Source organism: Rattus rattus, chromosome 1 (assembly GCF_011064425.1).
Source record: "Rattus rattus isolate New Zealand chromosome 1, Rrattus_CSIRO_v1, whole genome shotgun sequence".
NCBI lineage: Eukaryota > Metazoa > Chordata > Mammalia > Rodentia > Muridae > Rattus > Rattus rattus.
This window is the reverse complement of record NC_046154.1, coordinates 28650421-28660474: the sequence shown is the minus strand read 5'-3', so window position 1 is coordinate 28660474 and position 10054 is coordinate 28650421. Positions and strand designations below refer to the sequence as shown.

At 51.5% G+C, this 10054-nt stretch overlaps 1 pseudogene; it reads right to left on the bottom strand.

Moving 5' to 3' along the window:
• Window positions 1-731: 731 nt before the first annotated feature.
• Window positions 732-993, bottom strand: LOC116895501 (annotated as a pseudogene).
• Between the last annotated feature and the right edge of the window lie 9061 nt (window positions 994-10054).

Genomic DNA, 10054 nt, shown 5'->3' with positions numbered 1-10054 from the left:
TCCATTTCCTGAAACTAAATGCCTTGAACTGCCCCCCGAAGCAGAAGCCATGACAGGAAGGTCCCCAAGAAGGGAGCCTGTTTAAGTGGACATTCCCACTTTGCCTTTGTTAGTCTATAGTAATAATGGTGGTGGGGTTTTTGCAGGAGAACCTTTGTAGCCTCGGCTGGCCTCTACCTTTGATCTCCCTGACTCAATCTCCCAAGAAAATCACGTGTGTGCAATACATTGGGCCTTATAGTTTGCTATGGTTTTAAAAATTGTTATTCTCTTTAAATATGAAGCTCTGTAACCCAAAGGTCTAGTTCAATCTCCAGTCCCTTGAGATCTAAAATGAATGAATACATCTCTCCCCTGACCCGCATGAGGTGGAGTCCAAGCCCCTCTTTAGGATACTTCAGCTCCTAAAGGTCCTGTGGTCATCTCAAAAGGGCAATTTTTGATTGGTTGAGTTTTAAAAAAATTAAATAAACAAAACCATACAGGCTCTCACATAGCGCAGTCTTGACTTCAAGCTCAGTAGGTAGCTAAGGCTGGCATAGGGTGTGCCATAGGCTTGTGATACCACATGGGGTTTTATTCAGTGCTGGGGACCCAGCCCCTAAATTTGCACCTGCTACGTGGTCTATAACCTGTGCCTTTTAAACATGTTTTCCCCCCTAAGTATCACTAAAGTTTATTTAGTGAAAAGTTTCATATGAAAATGCACAAGATCTAATTCTACATCACAATCAAACAGGCCTTCGGGAACACTGCTGAACACTGGTTAGACTTTCCAAAGCTTCTAACACGATGGCGCTGTTTCTTCGGATGACCACCGTCCCGATTTGTTCAGTTGCCTCTGGTTACCATCTCCACACACCCATCAATCACAAGGTTCATAAAGGGATCAAAGCCCCGCAGTAGTCCTTGTACGTGCCTGCCACCGTTTAACTTCAATGATAACTTCTTGTCCATAAACTTCCTCAGTTCAGGAGGGCGGGCTTTGCTCATGGCGGCGACTCAGCTGGAGCGGCACAACAGCAAAGATAAACATCTTTTGAAAGACTGGTTTGTTTTTTTATTTTATATCTATTGATATCGTGGTGGTTTGGAAGTGCTTGGCCCAGGGAGTGGTACTCTTAGGAGGTGTGACCTTGTTGGAGTATGTGAAGCCTTTCTCGGAGGAAGTGAGTCACTGCGGGGATGGGATTTGAGACCCTCCTCCTAGCTATTTGAAAACGTTCTTCCCCTATCTGCCTTTGGATCATGATGTAGAACTTTTGGCTTCTCCAGCACCATGTCTGCCTGGATATTGCCATGAGCCTGCCATGATGACAATGGACTGAACCTCTGAACCTGTAAGCCACCCCCAATTAAATGTTGTCCTTTATAAGAGTTGCCTTGGTCATGGTGTCTTCACAGCAATGGAAACCCTAACTTAGACATGTTTTGCCAGCATGCATGTCTGCTCACTGTGTTCATGCACTGTCCACAGAGGTCAGAAGAGGCTGTGAGACCGTCTGAAACTGGGACTGCAGGCAGCTGTGAGCCACTGTGTGGATTCAGAGCATCAAACTCAGGACCTCTGGGCGAGCAGCTAATACTCACAACTGCTGAGCCATCTCTCCAACCCCTTTTTATTTTATTTATTTATTTATTTTTATATGAGCATTACAGATGGTCGTGAGCCACCATGTGGTTGCTGGGATTTGAACTCAGGACCTCTGGAGGAGCAGTCAGTGCTCTTAACCACTGAGCCATCTCTCCAGCCCCCTTTTTATTTTTTATTTTTAAGCAGATTTTCTGTGCAGTTCAGGCTAGTGTGGCACTCAGCATGCTCCCAGCACCTTCTCAGGGCTGGGACTGCCGTGCACCACCACACCCAAAAAGCTCTCCCTCCCAGGGTTCCTTAAATGCTGGGCTCTGTGGCCTCATCCAGCCCTAAAATGCTAAATCTTTCCCATTCTCTCTTTCCTCTCTGGTACTTCCTTCCCTGCCCCACCCTCTCCTCAGCCTTCCTTTTCTTTAAAAAGACCATAAAAAAATACCAAAAAAAAAAAAAAAAAAAAAAAAAAAAAAAAAAAAGCCCTGTAAGATAAGCATTTCCTACCATCTCCTGTGCACTTGGTTTGCGTGACTTCAGGCACTGATCTTTCCGCGCAGGCCACGATGGGCTGGATAGCTCTAGAATGTCAGCAAGGCAGGGAAAAGGGCGTTCCAGGTGGAGCACTGTGGGCAACGGCTTTAAGGCGGGATGGTGAAAGGCAAGATCAGGAATTAAGTTTTTACCACTCAAGCCGGGAGCGTGCTCAACTGAGAGTCCACACGTGATGCGGGACACCACACGTGATGCAGGACACATTAGCCGAAGAAAAGGTACAGCGAGGCAGCCTGGAGGGCCAAGCTCGGGAGTTCAAACTTTGTTCTGCAGAGAGCATGACTAAGCCAGGCTCCAGTCCTCTGTTTCTATTTCCCATTCTCTTCTGGTTCCTCCTCCATCCATGGAGGAAAGCCTCTGGCTTCCATCCAACCCTGAGTTCAAGTCCTGTCCCTGCCATTTTCTGACTGTAAGAACTGATACCTAAGCCTCTCTGAGCTTCCATGGCTGTGTCTGGAAAGTGGGGTTTACGTCACCTGCAAGGCTTTGGTAAGGTCATGTCTGTATAGTACCGGGCGGGCGGCCAGACTCAGCTAGCCCTTGAAAAAAGCCCTTGAAACTGCTGCCACTCTGACCTTTGACTTCAAGGGGCAGCAGAGAGCCAGGCAGCCACAGACACTAAGCACACAGCAGAGGGATGGATCTGGAACCTAGGCAATTAGGGAAGGGACAGCTTCTAAAAGCATCCCTAACTGGAGAGTTACTACTGCATTCCTCGCTCTCAAGGGTAGGGCTGGCCAGAGACTCTAGTACTGGGCTTCCTGGTCCCAAGCCTTATTCTCTGGGCCTGAGGAATGAGAAGGGACCCAGAAAAAGATGTTTGAATCACTGCCTTCTCTCTCAGATACCTTATTAGCTGGCCCCTCCCGAAGGGACCCCCTTTTAGAAGGAGGGGGCGAATCGAAGTACAGATGGACCCCCAGGTTTCCATGGAGATGGCAGGGAAAGGGTTGCTTTATCACCATGGCAACAATTGACGTCAGCACTCTTTCCCATCTCTCGATATGAGAAGGGGGGCAGCCACCCCAACCACAAGCGAACCCCCCCCCACAAAGCCGCCTCCCTTTGCTGAGCCAATCAACGGAAGGGTGGACAGGCTTAATATAGCATAGAAGGTAAGATGCACAGGCTCGGTTGTCCGTCAAGCCTCAGTTCAAATCCTCACCCTGCCTCCTCCTAGCTGTGCAGCTCTGAGCAGACTCCTTAACCCCTTCAAGCTTCAGGGGAACAAGCGGGATAGCCTCCCTCCAAGAGCTGCAAGGAGGCGCAGGCCACACACTGGGACTAGACCATGGGAAGAGCACAGACAGCTTCTCCTGGGATCTGTCTGTCAGTGAGGACTTGCAGATGTGATTCTATTAACCCCTAGAGGGGGCCTCAGGGTGATCACGGACCAGACCCCAGGATGCGTGTGCTCTTGACACAGTCAGCCAGTGGAATTTCCAGGCTCTGAGGAAACCACAGATGTCACTTTCCCTGAAGCCCATCACATCCGGGCTTTGACCCAGCTTCCTCTGTCTCCTCCTCCCATATGCCCTGTACTAAGCCTTGTTCGCAGCCTTCCACTTCCTGAACCTCCCTCTACTCCTCTAGGGAAAAAGCTGAATGGGAGAGCACAGGAAGACAGGGGCCAGCCCTGCAGCAGCAGCAGGTTGAGCAGCATGAGGAAATGGGGCTCCCACACCTACTGCCCTTTCCTAACCCCCACTGAGGACTGGGCCTCAGAGGGGCTCCTCGTCCTGGCCCATTTCCTCCAGTCCAGGCAAACGCGGCCTGTCTACATTTCCCTGTCACCATTCCGAGGGAGACACCACCAGCCATCCAAACTCCTCAGGCAGCCCCCTCAACATTGCCAACTTCCGCACTTGGTTTTTCCAGCCTTCAGCCCCAGCGGAGTCACTTCTGAAATCTCTCTTCAGTGGCTTCATGGTACACTAGATACCAGGCAGCTCCTCAGAAAGCAATCTTCCTTGAGAGAGAGAGAGAGAGAGAGAGAGAGAGAGAGAGAGAGAGAGAGAGAGAGAGAGAGAGAGGGGGGGAAAGGCTTGTGAGGCTATACCCAGCCTGCTTTGAATTTTCTGTTCATTTTAGCTTCCTACCTTCAAGCACGAGTACCTTAGGGCTGGAATGGCTTCTCTCAGATCCCCACTTAGCCCTCAGGTCTCCGACAGTCTTTACCTCTCAGGAAAGGCTACCCTGCCCACTTCGTCTTTCTTGTTCTGTTCAGTCCCTGTCTGTGTGTTCACTGAGGCCTGGGGCTCTGCTATGCTCACCCTGACATTGCTGGGGCCTGGAGTGGGAGGGCTCCTAAGTCTGCAGACTGGACTAGCTAGTGAATGGCTGCTTGCCGAATCCACAGAAGCAAGCAAGGCCCTGATGGAGCCCGCAGAGGCCTGTCTGGGAGTCAGAAGCGACTATCACAGGAAAGTGACACTAGGACAAGCAAGTCGTGGAGGTGGGAAATGTCCAGACATTAGAATGGTGTGTGAATTTGGTGCTGAAGAGACTGCAGGGATTGGGGGGCGGGACTGAGGGGGAGGAGAGGGATGGGAAAGACACACCAGGTACACTGGTGCTTTGTCCTGGCTGCCCTACTGGGGCAGCCATGTAGGGGATGAAGGGTCAGCGAAGACAGGAGCATAAGAGGAAGCTAGAGACGAGCCTTTCTAGCTGCTTGAATATAAAAATGGAGAGGCAAGCGTGGGGTGGTGGTGGTCCATCCTAGTACTGGGGGGTGGTGGCCCATCCTAGTACTCCAGGAGGCTCAGGGAGGCAGATTGCTGAGTTCAAGGCCAGGCTGATGCTCCACACAGGGAGTTCCAGGACAAGCCAGGGTTATACAAGGAAACCCTGTCTCGGAAAAACAAACACCAAACAAACAAACGGAAAATAGTCAGGTGTACACACTCTTAATCCCCAGATCCTATAAATAAATAAATAAATAAATAAATAAATAAATAAATAAATAAATAATACCAGTCACCGGTACCTGTACTTTATATATTTCATTTAAGATGCTGGGCTGGGGAGATGGCTCAGCAGTTAAGAGCACTGGATGCTCTTCCAGAGGACCCAGGTTGAATCTCCAGCACCCACCCATCAGACCCAGTTTACAGAGCACCCAATACCTCTTCTGGTCACCAGGCAAACAGTGGAGCATAGACAAACACTCAGGTAAAACACCATAGACATTATATGGATGGATGGATGGATGGATGATGGATGGATGGATGGATGATGATGATGATGATGATGATGATGATGATGATGATGATAATAATAATAATAATAATAATAATAATAATAAAAAGAAACCCAAGCTTAGACTTCTGGTTCAAGCAAGCATTTCTAAGGGAGGCCCTAACTGGTGTGATGCAGGAGCATGGCTGCTGTGGTCACACCACCTGCAGGAGGTGGTGGGGGTGGGGCAGAGCCCCATTCTCCGACACACGCTGAAGGCATGGGAACCCAGGCTTGGGCTTCCCTGTGCCCAGGCATGCTACAAGACCGGGGTAGGCAAAAGCTGCTAAGACAGCAGGAAAAGGAGCGCAGAGTGTCCCCAAAACAACGGGAGGGCCCCAGGGTATCTCAAGTGGGAGGGAGGTTCTCACTGTGTGAGTGTCCAGTCAGCCACTGCTGTGGGTCAAGTCAGATAAAGACTCCACTCATCCCTCGGATTTAGCAACAAGGAGGTCAGTGATGACCTTCGGGAGCTGTTCCCATGGAACGGTCCGGGAGGAAACCAGATTGCAGCAGGGGCCGAGGGGAAGTGTAACACAGCCAAGAATGTTGGCCTGAAAGGGGGCTGGAGAAGGGAGGGGCCAAGGAAGGCTTTCTGTCCTTTCAGATAGGCAGGACCAGAGCCTGCTTGCTGATGGGAGGGCGCCATCTTGGAGAGGCTCGACCAGGGATCGAGGAAGGGACTGGGAGAGGGAGACTGTCCAAGGAGAGAAAAGAGATCCCGAAATATGGCTACACAATTGCGGGGGAGGGCAAGTCAGGGCCTGTGCTGGACTCTGGGGGCTCAAAGTAGCTGCCCACTCTCCTCTGAAGCCTGCGTGAGTCACTAGGGGTTAAATAGTCCAGACTGGCAGTGTGGAAAAGGGAGCTAGGCTAGGACATTCTTCAGAATCTCCATACCAGGGAGCAGGATCCAGCCTGGTTCGTGGTCCTGAACCCTGTGCTTCAGAGAAGTCAAGGACACGCAGACTTGCCCCACCCTTTTGCTTTTTGCTATCCCTCTCCAAACCTCAGTTCATTCTTCAGTGAAAAGAGCATTAGAACAGATGGAAGGCTTGGGGTCTCCCCCACACCCAGACAGGGTAGCCTGAGTAGCCCTGACTATCTTGGAACTCACTCTGTAGACCAGGCTGGCCTAGAACTCAAAGATCCACCTGCCTCTGCCTTCCAAGTGCTGGGATTAAAGGTGTATACCATCGCTTCCCAGGAGAGGAATTTTTAACGATTTGGAGTGCTAAAGAAGGGAGCAGTCATGGAGTCTTCCTGTTCTTCAGCCTGGGATGTGTTTGGAACATTAAAGTGGGAGAAAGCCTTTGAGATGTGGGTCCCTGTAAACACACGGACAGTGTTGTGGGAATGGAGGCCGGAGGCCTCTGGGTGGTGTGTGTGTGTTCCCTGAGGCCTGTGTGTGTGTGTGTGTGTGTGTTCCCTGAGGCTTTCCTGCACTCAACCCCACCCTTCCTACAGGCTCTGGGCCTAAAGGGCTGAGGGTCTATCTTGGGGAAAGTTGAAGACACTGTGTGTGTGTGGGGGGGGGGTCCCACCAAAGATTAACCCTACCCCAACCTCCTCACCACCTGACCTGCTGTCTCCTGCTAAAGGCAGTGGACCCAGGGGGACTATGGGCTTCCAGACCTCCCCTCTACACCTATGGAGGTATTAAATAGTCCAACCCTGGGTTAAGAGGACCGGACATGCTATTCACCGAGACTGTCCACTTCCTGGTGAACTTTTCTTCTGTCTCGGTGAGGATGGAAGGAGAATGTCACTGGATAAAACGCCTTGACCTGGCAGCAGGTCTGGGGGTTGGAGGGAGGTGGTCCTTGGGAAAAGGCAACCCTGGACTGGGGGAAGTTTCCAATTCCTCTCCTGGGTGCCTATCTTTCTAGATCGACTACAGTGACCTCGGTCTGTGGGGACTCCTCCCTGTGTGTACTCTCCCTAAGTGATCAATCGGCATCGCCTGGGCCAGAAGCTGTATTTCTGGGACCGCCGCTGGGCCTCTTTGGAGCTCGCGGAAGCCGGGGAGACTACAGCCTGAGTCCCGCAGCGTCCCCGCCTGCCGGGTAGTGCCGGTCGCTGGCCCAAGTACAGGAAGCCGCTCTGTCCGGGCCCCGAACTGACTCCGGGGCTAAGGCGCCTAGACTCAGAAGCGGGTCGGGCAACGGGTGGGGTTTTTTTGGGGGAAAGAAGGCGTGGCCAGAGAGGAGAGGGGCGGGGTCCCCGGTGGGGAGGCGAGGCGGGGTCCGGGTTCGGCGGAGCCCTGGAGGAAGTCCCGAGGTCTGGGCGTGAGACCCGACCCTCGGGAGGGGGGCGGAGTCTGAGGGGGAGGGAGAGGGCCTGCGGGGGATTCCAGCCCTCGTGGGAGGGCGTGGCCTGACATGGTTACTTGTCCGCCGGGAAAGGGGCGGGGCATGAAAAGGCTGGTCCCCACCTCGTCTGCCCTGCACGGGACCCTTCACGTGGAAGCTCTAGTGACCTAACTAACTACCAGTTTCTAGGCAGGAGGAAGAAACCGGGTTTCTTCACGCCCTCCATAGCGGGAGTGAGGGGCGGAACTTGGAAGGAGCCATGGTTGGGGGTGGGGAAGGTCGAGCTAGAAAAGAAGATCCAGCCTCTGGAGCTTTGACCTCCGCCGCATTTTAAAAAGTGAAAAAAAAAATTTTTTTTTGGAGGTGTTAACCACAGCTTGTGTAGGGAGTTCGAAGAACAATCCGCGGGAATCATTTCTCTCCGGAACTCCTTCCGCCATTTGGGTTTTGGGGATTGAATTTAAGTCGGAGGGCTTGTTAGCAAATGCCCTTACCCTCTGAGCCATCTTGCCTGCCCACGAATGTATCTTTCTTTTTATTTTTAAAGGTTGGCAAATATAGGCATACTGAAATGCCTATTCACCAAAGAAGGAGCCCAAAACAGTTAACAGACTGGAAAGATGGCTCAGCAGCTAACAGCGTTTGCTGCTCTTCCAGAGAACCTGAGTTTAGTTCAGTAAGCATGTTTGTGGCCCACAACGTCCAGTTACTCTAGCTTTACAGAAACACTCTTCTGACCTCTGGGGGCATCTTCACTCCAGTGATATACACACAGAGAGACACACATATATACATGAGAGAGAGAGAGAGAGAGAGAGCCCCACCACCACCACCAGTGGTAGCACAGACTTTTAATCCCAGCACTCCAGGAGGCAGAGACAGGCAAATCTCTCCGTGTTTCATAACAGCCCGGTCTACACAATGAGTTCCAGGACGGCCAGGGTTCCACAGACAGACTTTGTCTCCAAAAATAAGACCCAAACATAGGGCTGGAGAGATGGCTCAGTGGTTAAGAGCACTGGCTGCTCTTTCAGAGGTCGTGAGTTCAATTCCCAGCAACCACATGGTGGCTCACAACCATCTGTAATGGGATGCGATGCCCTCTTCTAGTGTGTCTGAAGACAGCGACAGTGAACTTATATATAACAATAAAATAATTTCTAAAAAAGACCCAAACATAATGGCAGCTTTGTCCCCAGCACAAGGAGTTAGGATATCCTCAACTATTATCTAGGAAGTCCTCAGAACAAGAGTGACTCCGGCCCAGGGGCTAGTGGGCAAGATAAATGGCCAAAGAAAAGAATGACTCAGAGTTTGGCTTGAACGATGGGGCCAATCTCCTGCGTGGTACCTGTGCGCTCCATATTTCTGTGCAGCTCTGAAGTCTGTGTGTCTGCTCTGCCTCTGAGGTCCATGTAAATTTATTTACCGGCCCTGTTTTGGCAGCCTGACGTTTTTTCCTCCACTGCATTCTCAGGCATCACGCTGGTAAGACAGTCGAGGTCCCTGTTCCCCTGACTAGACTCCTCTATGAATGGGCCATAAAAAGGCATCAGAGATAAGCAATGTGTTGTATTTGAGAACAGGGCTGGGCCAGGTGCTGCTTCATGTGGGGTGGGCAGGGACCATGTTACTCACAGGTCTAGACAGTGCCTGACACACTGGACTCGGTAATGTTGAATCAGTTGATCAGGAAGCTCTGTCACCTTGGAGGCTGAGGGGATCAGCCCTTTCTCACCCCCAGGAAGTATTCTAGATGGAGGCAACAGCATAAGTCTGGTTGGTGACCCGTATCCTCTGGCTCTGAGCTTAAGAATCGTATCGCTGTGGCACTGCTCCTGTTTACTGTGTTTGCGATCTCGGGGAAAGTGCATTGGGTTTAAACAGGACCCAGGAGGGTCCCCAGGAAAGCTGCCCAGCTGATTCACTGCAGCAAAAGACTGATCTAGGCAGATAAACCTGGCTCTTCCCGGAAATGCATCGGTCCAAGGACTTTGGCAGTTTTCCAGAGTAGTGACATCCTGCAGCCCTGAAGGAAGTTCTCAGTCCTGTCTAACCATGGCCCCTGCTGAGGCAACTTCAGTTTTCCAGTCCTGTTGCCTTGTGGGCAAAGGGGAGGAGATGGGCTGGGCTCACAGTAGCAGGTTCTGTCTAGACTGAAGGTTGGGGAAGACCTGACAAGGGTGGGGAGTGGCGATTGCCTGAAATTCCTCAGAGGAAAACCTCAGAAGGACAGAGATGGTTGAGGACAGGACGCTGTAAGCATCCATTACAAAGACCTCCGTATATGGGTGCAAACCCAAACCCGGGCAGCCGCAGAGGGAAACAAAGCCAGGGCTGAGCGGTCTCAGCAACAGCCCAG